Genomic DNA, 13053 nt, shown 5'->3' on the forward strand with positions numbered 1-13053 from the left:
TCATTAAGACAATGCAACTATATATCTACCCCAACCACTTTGAATACACAGATACAGAATGGACATTCATCGGTGTACCCCATTTTTCGTAAGTTCAGTTACTGAATATTATAGCTGTATCACTATAATTTTAAACACTGAAGCTAAGCATGGTAGCTCATGCCTGTAATCCCAGCACTCGGGATGTTGAAGCAGAATAGTTGAGACCAGCCTGGGCTACAAAGTGAACTCAAGGCCAGCTTGAACTGCAGAGCTTGAGACTCTATCTCAAAAATGAAAATAAAGCACACAAACCAACAAACATCGTAAGATCTTAAGATTTCCTCTAAATTATTCTCTAGAAAAATCACATCTGCCTTTAATCAGCTCTTTCAAAAGGGACAGAGAAACAAAACACTGTTTGCAAATAAACATCTGAAAGAATATAGTAACAGCTGATCTGGGCCAATGCATCAGCACAAAGTGTTGATTGCGGAAGAAGACAATGCAAACCACTCTGCAACAAGAAACCCAGGACAGAGAATTTGCAATAATGTACATGCTGAGTATTTCTACCAGTCCAAAGGCTCCATCTGAAACAAATATAAGCTAGGTCTCTATAACTTGCCAATTTACTACCTGTATAAAAAGAAGTCACTGCCACCAATAGCACTGTGCAGTTTTATTAATCATTCAAGTACAGTAGCATCTGGTAAGGTTGGGACACAATTGGGATTGAAAAATGAACAGACATTCAGGATCTAACCAGTTGAAAGAAGCCACTACATACTTTTTCACAAACATGTTTTCACAGAGCCAATACAGTACTAGCCATTAACTGAGTACACCAAGTATACTGAAGTAGAAAAGATGCACCAAGAAAAATAGCTACATCAGAAAGACCAACACTTCAGAAAGAGAGTAAAACTCTTTCAGTTTCTCCCCTTTAGCCCCTAAAACAACATCTTACAATTTGGATTTACCTATACAGTCCTACATCAGCTTCTAGAATATTCGTCAGGAGGGAAAAAATAAAATGACACTGGCTAGTACCATTTTAAGATTGGTACTAACCAATCTTAATATCCAGTCCGGATATTTAGGAAAGAAAGGGGGAGAAAGTCAGTTCTCAGCACAAATTAGTCAGCTTCAGTGTCACCAGCAGGATCTTTGGATGCTTTTTTCTTCCAGACTTCTTTGGTGTGCTTGTCCTTCTCTCACAAATGCTCCAGTTTGGCAGCCAATTTTGCCTCTCGGTTCTCTTTGTTAGCTTCCATCTTGTAGATCAGTTTGCCTTCCTCCATTTTACTGAAGTTTTCATTCTCTTCTGTTGCTTTTTGAAGTACTTCTTTCTCATGCTCTTGTTTCTCAGCAAGCTGCTTCAAGACTTCAGCTTCATGGGATTTCTGTCTTTCTTCTGCAGCTTCTAATTTCTTCTGTATTTCTTCCAGGGAAAGACCCTTCTTCTTTAGAGGGGAAAGGGGGAAGTCTAGGACAGATTCTTTTGACCATAGGCTGAGAATAAGCTCAAAAGCCTGGCCTGAAGCATGTTTCTCTAGTTCCTTCACCTGAATATCAGAAGAAGCCATGGTGAGCAGAAGACAAGAGACTGGCTGGCAGCGTATTACACTGGTAAGGAGAGCCGTGCTCTGTCTGGAGCCACCTGGCCACACTCTGAATTTCTATCATTTTGATTAATGAAATTCTGCATCATTTCTAATGTTTGTTAACTATTTTTTATTTTTTAACTGAAAAAACAATATGCAATACATTAGCCATTGTTACCCTCCTATCGTATTGTTTAGGAACTTTGGATTTTTTTTGTTGTTTGGAATGAAGTATTTCAAGACCTAAGAGCAAATAATTTCTAATTGAGATTAATTTATCCAACAAAGATACCCTTCAGAATAGAAGATATATGAGTGTTAAACCAACTCTACAGAAATACACAAGAATACTCTTGACAGTACGAACATTTCTTGACAAAGAAATGCACATAACTAAACACACAAACTACTGAGGTTAGTGGATAAAAAAATAAACATCAGAGAAAGTAAATGATAAACCAACAGATAAAGAAAATAATGATAGTAAATAACCAACACATCTCAGTAATATCTATCGATGTTAACAAACTCAACTCTCCAATAAAAAGATGCAGACTGGCAGATTGGATCAAGCAGAACCCAACAGTCTGTTGAATTTAAGAAACCCATCCTGGGACCGGTCAAATAGCTCAGTGGACTAAAGCATCTGCTTAGCAGAACACAGCGGCCAAAGATCCATCCCTAGCCTGCCATGCTGGCCCCACCCCTGGGGTGCACAGAGATGGGGAGCAATGTGGCGCAGGCCCGTAATCCCAGCACTTGGGAAGCAGAAAACAGGAGGATTACTACAAGTCTGATCTGTGTAGTGAGACCCTGTGGACAGACCCTGTAGACCCTGCAATAAATACAAGAAAGAAAGAAAGAAAGAAAGAAAGAAAGAAAGAAAGAAAGAAAGAAAGAAAGAAAGAAAGTAAGTCAGTCCTCTAATCCAAAAGGTATTCATAAACATAAAATTAAGGGATGAAAAATAACATTTAATGTATTAGGACCCAGAAAACAAGCAAAGGTAGCAATTCTAATATTATAATAAACTTTAAGTTGAAATGGATTAGAAGATACAAAGGTCACTATGTACTCTTAAAGAGACAATTGAACGTAAAGAGGTAACACTGATAAAAATATACACCAAATACTAGAGCTTCTACGTTCATAAAACAAAGACTGCTGAAATTTAAAAATCTAAGCAACTTTAACACCCCATTTATGCTAAAAGATAGATAAACTAAACAAAAGGCCAACAAAGAAATTTCAGAGCTGAAACACACCCTTGAATATATGAACTTAATAGATATATAAACGCAGAGTATTCCACCCCTCTACAATAGAATATATGTCCTTTTCAGGAGCCTATGCTACTTCTTCCAAAATAGATCAAATAGTAGTTTGCAAAGCCTATTTAAGTAAACATAAAAGAATTGAAATTACCCTGTGAATACTATCTAACCACTGTGCAAAGAAAATAGAAATCAAAGAGAGAACAAAATTCAGAAAAAGCAAAAGCTCCTGGAAAATTAACAACATACTCCTAAACAACAAAGAGGTCACAAAAGAAATCAAAGAAATTTTAAATATCTGGAAGTTAAGGACAATAACTGTACAACTCAATGAAAACTTCGGGATGCTCTGAAAGTAATTCTAAGAGAAAAATACATTGCAGTCAATGATCAGGGTAAGAAAATAGAGCAAGGTCAAATATATACATTTATGAGAAATCTGAATGTATTTTAAAAACAACAATAAGCCAGCTCACAACTAAAACTATGAATGGAAATTATAAACATGAGTGGAAATTAATTCAAATATAAATGCTATGTAAATGAGACTAAAAAATCTGTAAAACAAATCAATGAAGCAAAGATCTGGTTCTTCAAAAGAATAAAATAGATAAGCCCTTAGAAAGATTCACTAAGAGAAAGAAAAGATTCACATAAATGCAATTGGAAATGGAAAAGGTAAAATACAACAGACACTGTCAAAATCCAGAAGATAATCACTAACCACTTTGAAAAATTATATTCCAACAAATAGTAAATATTGAATAAATGAATGGATGTCTAGACACATGCAAACTACCAAAACTAAACCAAGAAGACACAAACACACTTAACCCAATTACAAGTAAGGAAATTGACTCAGTAAGAGAATCTACCAACTTTTTAAAAGCCCAGAGCCTGATGACTTTGCAATTTAATTCTACAAAATCTTTAAGAATTTTATATTTCTAATGCTTCTCAACCTCTTCAAAGAAATTCAAAGGGATGGAGTACTCCCAAATTCACCTATGGAAACATGATCCCAAAACCAGATAAGGACCCAAGTAAAAAAGAGAACTAACGCCAATCTCTTTCATGAATATGGATACAAAAACCCTTAGTAAAATATTACCAAAAAGAATGCAGCATACTATCAAAAGGCTGATAAACCATGATCAAGTAGGTTTCAGCCATGAGATGCAAGGATGGTTCAAGATATGTAAAACCATAAATGTAATATATCACACAAACAGGGGCAAGGTCAAAATACATATGATTATCATTATATGTAGAAAAATCTTTCAATAAAATCAAATATCCCTTCATGATGAAAACCCTGAAGAAAACAACCATAGAAGAACCATACCTGAATATCATAAAGGCTATTTATGACAAACCAACAGCCAGCCTCATACTAAATAGGGAAAAACTAAAAAGCATTCCTAAAATCAGGAACAAGACATAGATTCCACTGTAACTTGTGGTATTCAACATAGTACTTGAAATAGCCAGAGAAATTAGGCAATAGGAACAAATAAAAAGGGTACATAAAGGAATAGAAGAATTCAAATTATTACTATTTGCAGATTACATGATACTTTATGTGGAAGACTCAAAATATTCCACCAAAAATGACTCTTAAAATAACCAACATCAGCAAAGTAGCAGAATAGAGATAAACACAAAAATCCATTAGCATTTGTGTACCAATAATGAATGTAATGAGAAGGAAACTATGAAAACAATACCACTCACAGTTGCTTCAAAAAAAAATAAATAAAATAAAGTACTTAGGAGTTGCTTCAAAAAATAAATAAAGTACTTAGGAATTAACCTAAAAGAAAAGTTAAAGCCTTGTACAAAGAAAACTACAATATTGTGGGAAAGAAAACTGAAGAGGACATCAGAAATTAAAAAGATATTTCTTGTTTCTGGTTGGGAAGAACCAGTACTGTCAAACTGGCCATAATTATAAACTGTTATAAAAATTAAATGAAGTCTCAATAAAAATGCCAACAGCTTACTTTACAGATGTACAAAAATGTTAAAATTCATGCAGAACCAACAGAAACCTAAAAAGAAAAAAGTAATTCTGAGAAATAAGAAAATAATACAGATAGCATAGCAATATCAAACTTCAAAACACACTACAAAACAATACTGACAAAAACAGCAAGGTGCTAGAATAAAAAAAAATTTTTTAAATATTTGGGCCAATGGAACAGCCTGAGGATACAGGAACTTCTCCAGACACTCAACTGTTTGATTTTTGACGATGGATCCAAAGGCCTATGTTGGAGGAACAATAGCCTATTCAAGAAGCGATGTTGGAAAACCTGATTATTCATTTGGAGAAGAATAAAACTAAATCTTTATCTCTTACCACACACTACAAATTAAAATCAAAACAGATCCAATATTCAAATACTAAAACAAAAGCATTAAACCTTCAGGAACACAGAATACAGAAAAGGTCTTTTTAAAAAGAACTCAATACAAGAGATAGTAGCAAGAATCAACAACGGGGATTAACTCAAACTAAAAAGCTACTGTACAAAAAAAAAAAAAGATTCAATTAGTAGAATGAAGAAATAACCTACAAAATGACAAAAATAATTTTGCCAGCCCTCAGACGGAGGACTAATAACTAGACTACACAAAGAACTTAAAAACAAATTAAAGAATCTAAAATTAAAGATCCATCAAAAAATAGGTGAAACTATAATCAAAATAAATCTACATCCAGACAAATAATAATCAAGATCCAAGAAACTGAGCAACAGAACAGAATACTAAAAGCTATTACAGAAAAGAAACAGATCACCTATAATAGAAAGCCCATCAGAATCACAGCAGATTTCTTAACACAAACAATCAAATCAAGAAGAGCTTGGAGTAAAGTATTTCAGGTCCTCAAACAAACAACTTCCAACCCAGTCTGATGTACCCTGCAAAGATGGCTCAGTGAAATAAGCTCTTCCTTGGCAAGCACAAGGGCCTGAGTTCAATCCCTGGTTCTGAAAAAATAAAAAAATAAAAAAAAACTGTCTATCAAGTTTAACAGACAGAAAAGGTAGTTCAATGAAAAGAACAACTAAAGAAATTCATGACCACCAAATTAACCCTGCAAAGAGTACTGACAGATATTCTGTAAAGGCACAAAAACAACAACTTAAAGAACAGTAACAAAATAAACCAGGAAGCAGAGTACCCAATTAAACAAGAGAAAAAGTAGGAATTTACACTAGGAAAATAACACAACAAAAATGAGTCAATCAGGGTGATAATCCTGCCAATTAACTGCTACTGTCAAAAACCTACTCAAGATACTCAGGATAATAGCATTAACCACCTTGTGCATATAAATGTATGGTTCTGCCCATCATGTTTCCTAGCTTTTCTCCTAGCCCTCCCTTCATTGTTTAATCCTTAAGTTCTCACTTTCCTTTTAACTGTGTAATACCCTTCTATTTTTATTTCTTCTTTTGCATTCTTAAACTAGGGAGACTATATGATATTTACACATGTGGGTCTGGTTTATTTCACTTATGAGTATATCTTCAAGTGGCATCTACTTAAATATAAAGGCTTCGAGTTTATAATTCTTTATAGCTGAGTAATACTCCATTGTATAAAAATACCACATCTTTTTCAACCATTTCTCAGGTGACAGGCATTTTGGTTGTTTCCAAGATTTGGCTACCACAAATTGTGCTGCTATAAACATAGGTACACATACATCACTATGATATGATGTTTTCAGTTCCTCCAGGAAAATTCCCAGTGGGGAGATAGCTGGTTTGAATGGCACTTCGAGTCCTAGTTTTTTAAGGAGTCTCCACACTGATTTCCATAATGGTTGCACCAGTCTACATTCCCAACAGCAGTGTAGAAGGGTTCCTTTTTCCCCACAGCCTCTCCAACATTTGTTGTTGGTTGCTTTCTTTATGATAGCCATTCTTTCTGGAGTTAGATGGTATCTCAATGTTGTTTTAAGTTGCATTTCATGGATGGCTAGTGATGTGGGACATTTTTTCATATATTTATTTGCTTCTATAATTTCAATCTCTGAGAAGTATGAGTTCATCTCAAATGCCCATTTCCAGATTAGGTCTTTAAATTTTGGGGCTCTAATGTTTTTCAGTTCCTTATAAATTCTAGAGCTGTAAAAGGCTCAAGTCAACAACTTCTGACATTGCCAGTCCTACAGATAACCCACTACTATCATGGGCTACTGGACCATATTGGATTATTTTGCTGCATTCCTGCACCTACAATATTTTAATGGCAATGGAATACCTATCTGTTACAAAATTAGACAAAAAAGGGGATACAAATGAAAAACCATTTTGTATCTGTATATACAAAATAGTTAGGAGAAATATACAGCTACTTTCTCTTAATTTAATGAGAAGAAATATTTGTACTAAAAATGTTTGGACAGAATATCATGTCTGCATCTTGTACTATGAATGACCACTACAAATGCAACAATATGCAATGTATTAATTATTGAAATTGTCCTAATTGGTTTTGAAACTGTCTCATTGCTATTTGTTTCTCAATAAAATTAATTTTAGAAATGATTCAATACATATGTTATAGCCATCAACGTTAATGACCTCAATTCACCAATCCAAAGAAGTAGACTGGCAGAATTGATAATCAAATAACAAAATCCAATAATATACTGTATACAAGAAGCACACGACACAAAAAGGAATTCATAGACTAAAAGTTAAAGGATGTAAAATAATACCTATGTGAAAGTACACCAGAGAAAAAGCAGGAATGGTGATTCTGGTTACTGACAATATTAAATTCAAACCAAAAGTGATTAAAAGAGATTTTTTTAAAAAAGGTAACTATATACTTGTTAGGATAAAACAGCAAGGGGAAGAGATAACAATCATAAATATATATGCACTCAGTGTAGGAGCACCCACCTATATAATATAAATTTCTTAACAGACATGAAAAATCAAATGAGCAATGACACAATTATGAAAGAAAGGAACTAAACCAAATGTGTGAAGATATGGACTTAGTAGACCTTTACAGAGTGTTCCACCCAACATCAGAATACACCTTCTCAGCTGCACATGGGATGTTCTCACAAATAGATCACCTACAAACACATAGGGCACACTTAAGTAAATGTAAAGGAACCAAAATTTTCCCACGGAGATTATCTGACCATAGTGTAATGAAACTAGATATTATTGACAAAAGAAACAGCAAAAGCTCCATAAACACATGGATATTAAATAATATCCTGGGATTTTTTTTGAGGCAAGTACTGTTCTGATACAAAACAACAGAGACAGACCCAACCAAAAAGAGAAGTACAGGCCAATATCCATAATGAACATAGATACAAAAATCCTCAATAAAATACTAACAAACAGAATGCAGCAAATCAAGATTATACATCATGACCAAGTGGGATTCATACCAGGAATGCAGGGTTGGTTTAATACACGTAAATCCGTAAATGTAATATTCCATAGCAACAGCGCCAAGGACAAAAATCACATGATCATATGAATAGATGCAGAAAAAACTTTTGATAAAGGCCAACACTCATTCATATTTTTTTTTGGGGGGGGGCGGAACCAGGGATTGAACTCAGGCCCTTGTGCTTGCCAGGGAAGCACTTATTCCACTGAGCCATCTCCCCGACCCCTCATTCATAATTAAAAAAAGAACTGCAGAAAATCAGAATAGATGGTCTTTTCCTCAACCTGATAAAAGTTGTCTATGACAAACTAACAGTCAACATAAATACTGAAAGCCTTCACTTTAAAATCAGGGATAAGACAAGGATGCCCATTCTCACCATTCCTATTCTACACAGTTTTGGAAACATTAGCCAGAGAAATCAGACAAGATAAGGTAATAAGAATAATGACTGGAAAGCAAGAGGTGAAATTGTCATTATTTGTAGATGACATGATACTCTACATAGAAGACCCCAAAAAGTCCACCAAAAGGTTTTCTGATGTAATAACCAAATTCAGTACCACAGCACAATACAAACTCAACACTCAGAAATTCATAGCATTTCTGCACACAAACAACAAACACACCGAGAGAGATCAGAAAAACCACACCTTCCATAATAACATCCAAAAAGTGAAATATTGATAAGTCAATCTCACAAAGAAAGTAAAAGATCTGTACAGTGAAAATTACAATACACTGAGAGATCAAAGAGGATTTCAAAAAATGGAAAGATATTCCTTCCCCATGCATAAGAAGAACCAACACCATGAAATTGTCCATGCTCCCAAAATTGTTATCAGATTCAAAGCAATCCTGATTAAAATACCATTAGTATAACTAACAAACCTAGAGAAAATATTCCTAGAGTTCATCTTGAACCAGAAGAGCATTAGAATATCAAAATCAATCCTGGGCAACAAGGCAGGAGGTATCTCAATACCTGACTTGAAATTATACTACATAGCTAATGTGATAAAATCAGCATGGCACTGGCAATAAAACAGACCTGAGGATCAGTGGAGCATATTAGAAGATACAGACACAACTACAAATACACTCAACCATTTTGTCTTTGAAAAGGAAATCAAACATACTCACTGGATGAAAGATAGCCTCTTCAACAAATGGTGCTGGAAAAACTGGCTTTCCACATGTTGAAGGCTAAAATTAGACCTATGTCTATCAGTATGAACAAAATTATAGTAAAACCAGGTCAAAGATTTAATATTAATACAAAAACACTAAATCTTTTGGAGGAGAAAGTAAGTAAAAATCTTAACAACATGGACAGTTCATGAACAAAATCTCAACTGCACAGGAATACTTTAAAGAAAAAAAATGGGATCTCATCTTTTTGAAAAGTTTCTGCACATCAAAAAACATCATCAAGAGTAGGAGAGAATCCATGAATTGGGAAAAATTATAGCTAACTTTCCCTCAGACAAAGGACATTCTGTCTAGAATATGTAAAGAACTAAAATTTCAGGCCCCAAATTCAAAGACCCAATCCAAATATGGGTATCTGAGGGGAATATACAGTTCATAAATGAAGAAATACAAATGGCAAACAAATATAAGAACAAATGTTCAACATTATTCATCTTTCAAGAGATGTAAATTAAAACAACACTGACATTCCATCTTACCCCAGAAAGAACAGCTAACATTAAGAAGTCAACTTAATAAAAAATGTTGGATGGGCTGTGAGGAAAAACAAAAGCTTCTCCACTGTTTGTGGAAGTGTAAACTTGTACAACCACTATGGAAATCATTGTGGAGATTCCTCAAAAACTAGGACTGGCGTTCTCATTCAATCCAGCTATTCCCCTCTTAGTATTTTTCCAGATGAACTGAAAACATCATACCACAGTGATTTCTGTGCACCCATATTTACAGCAGTGCAATCTGTCATAGCTAAATCTTAAAAACAACTTAAACACCCATCAACTAAGGAATGGGTGTAAAAATGTTATTTTTACAGAATGGAATATTACTCAGGTATAAGAAGATAAACTCAAGGCTTTTATAGGTAAAAGCATGCAACTAGAGACTTGTAAGTGAAATAAATCAGACATGCATGTGCAAACATTACATTGCCTCGCCAGTGTAAGAAACTGAATGAATAAAATTTGAAAACCACAATAGATGCTGCGAAAGGAAAAGAATTTGCTCAATGGGAAGAAAAAAGTGGGATGAGGAAAAGGACAAATGAAATAAGGGAAAAATATATACGTATGTATATGTACAGGATACCTTGAACAACTACAGTATTTCTGCTGATCTATTGAAAGGAGACATTAATGCTTAAATATTTTTCTTCTCCTTTTTAATTTCTTACATTTTTTTACCAATTTTGTATGTTTATATCTGGTAATCTAAATAACTAATTTAAAGATAACATTATGCAATAAAACTATCATTGTTGAATTCCTACTACTTGGGAAGGATTCTTTCTTTTCTTTTTTTTTTTTTTCTGGCTCTGGCTGCTTTAAGGGCAGTCTGGTGTGGCATGTGGTGCTGGGGATTAAACTGCAGTCCCTCACCCCTGACTTATTTTGCTCAAAAAGGTGCTTAGACAACTGAGGTAACCCACCCGCCTCAAATTCCTATTACTTGGTTTAGTGAAATTCTGTACTGTTTCTAATGGGTTTGATTCTGTTTTTGCCACTTTGTACTTTCTTTAATAAATGAAAAAAATAAAGAAATAGACTAAAGAAATGTACAGACACTTCATGGAAAAAAATACAAGTATCCAACAAATATATGAAAACATGTTTGAAATCTCTGGTCACTAAAGAAAGGCAAATTAAAACACTAAGATTCCATCTTACTCTGGAAAGAATGGTAATCATTAGAAAATCAAACAATAATAAATGCTAATATGGCTGTAGTGAAAAAGAAACTTTCCTGTATTGTTGGTAGGAATGCAAACTAGTACAACTACTATGGAAATCAGTGTGGGGATTGCTCAAAGAATTTTGATGAGAAATCAATACAACCCAACTACACCCCTGATACAGGTATCATCCCCAAAGTGCTAAAGTCATTATCCTGGGGCTGGGGCATTTAGCTCAGTATTACAAATGCCTGCCTGCCTAGTGCAAACTCCGGAGTTCAATTCTCAGTACCAAAAACAAAAGTCATCATACTATGGGAAAATTTCTATACCAATGTTTACAACAACACAATTCCTAATTGCTAAATCCTAGAAAAAGTTTGTATACTCATTAACAGATGATTGGATAAACAAAACGCAGTATCTATATATAATGGAATACTACTTGACAATAAAAAAGATAAATCTAAGACATTTTTTGAAAAATGCCTGGAAAACATGACATTGAGTGAAATAAATCAGACATGGAAGGGTACCATATATCTCTTCTTTAAGAGGCAAAAATATGATAAAAGATGGATAGAAAGGAACAAAGAGACAAATCTCATTCAATAAAGGGAAGGGCCAAAGGGGACAAGGATAAGAATAAGGATAAAAAGAAATTCTTCATCAAGAAGCAGAAAATATAATACCAATAGTTTATTTACAATTAACTCTTTATAAATAACCAATTTTACACATCAGAAATGGCATCAAAATATGAATTACAATAAAAATAACAGTATGAAAAAAGGCATACAACAAAGCTCAAATGGAGAGACAAGCAATTTCTTTTTAGTTTATTAATACTATCTTGAACTTTGTTTTTGTTTGTTTGTTTGTTTGTGTGTTTGTTTTGTGGTACCAGTGATTGAATTTAGTACCTTGAACTTGCCAGGCAAGTGCGTATGCTACTGAGCTATCTCCCTGGCAACAAATGTTAATCTTTTTTTTTTGGAACTGGGCATTGAACTCAGGCCCTTGCCCTTGCAAGGGAAGCACTTATTCCACTGAGCCATCTCCCCGGTCCCCCTGAACTTTGTTAAATAAAGACAAAAAGAGCTATCTGTATCAGCCAGGGTCTTACTAAAGGAACAGATATACACAAGATGGACAAATTCACAAGAAATTACAAGACTGGAGACCCAGTCCTAGACCAGGTCCAGTGAGTGTGTGGAGAGCTACCTGCTACACTGCGCTAGTGGGACCAATCCCAGCCCAGGTGGAGCATGGGCCGGACCCTCTACCACCCCCTTGGGCCGCCCCCCACCACTCCGCAGTACCTCCCCCACCCCACCCGCCGAGTATGAATTTCTGTCGCCTCCGGGAACCCCCAGACGCAGTCCTAGCCCAGGTCCGGTGAATGTGTGGGAGAGCTTCCTCTTCCCCCTACTTCACCTTTCCCCTCCAGACGAAGCTCAGGCCTCACATACACACATGGGGTGTAATCCTGCAGCTGCAATCCCTGCAGAGAGTGTAGAGGATAGATCCAACCAGCTAGTCCAAGAGCAGAACATCTCGCCACAGGGGCACAACAGGTTCACCCTCAAGGGCACCAGAGGGAAGGAGCTGAGAACAGCAGCCACACCCAAGCCAACGCAACTGGATAAGTCCAAACTTTGTAGAGCTGCACCTGAACTTCAGTACGTGTGAAGGTTATAACTACAGCAAAGATCTACAACAAAGGAGAGGAAACAGTGCTACACAAAATGACAAAAAGGAACAAAATGCAACCTCAGAACCCAAGCCCACTCGTAACAAGTGCAGAGGTCACTAACACAGAAAAAATTGGAAATCACACAGCTGAAAGCAATGAATCAAAGGCTTCTGAAAT

General features: G+C 35.3%; 1 protein-coding gene and 1 pseudogene across 1 annotated transcript in view; both read right to left on the reverse strand.

Moving 5' to 3' along the window:
• Stpg2 (sperm tail PG-rich repeat containing 2) overlaps positions 1-13053 on the reverse strand; it is an 809484-nt gene that overhangs the window by 753816 nt on the left and 42615 nt on the right. The gene's annotated exons all lie outside the window — the stretch shown is intronic.
• LOC101568483 lies at positions 1130-1568 on the reverse strand (annotated as a pseudogene).

This window comes from Octodon degus, unplaced genomic scaffold (genome assembly GCF_000260255.1).
Source record: "Octodon degus isolate 3935 unplaced genomic scaffold, OctDeg1.0 scaffold00125, whole genome shotgun sequence".
NCBI lineage: Eukaryota > Metazoa > Chordata > Mammalia > Rodentia > Octodontidae > Octodon > Octodon degus.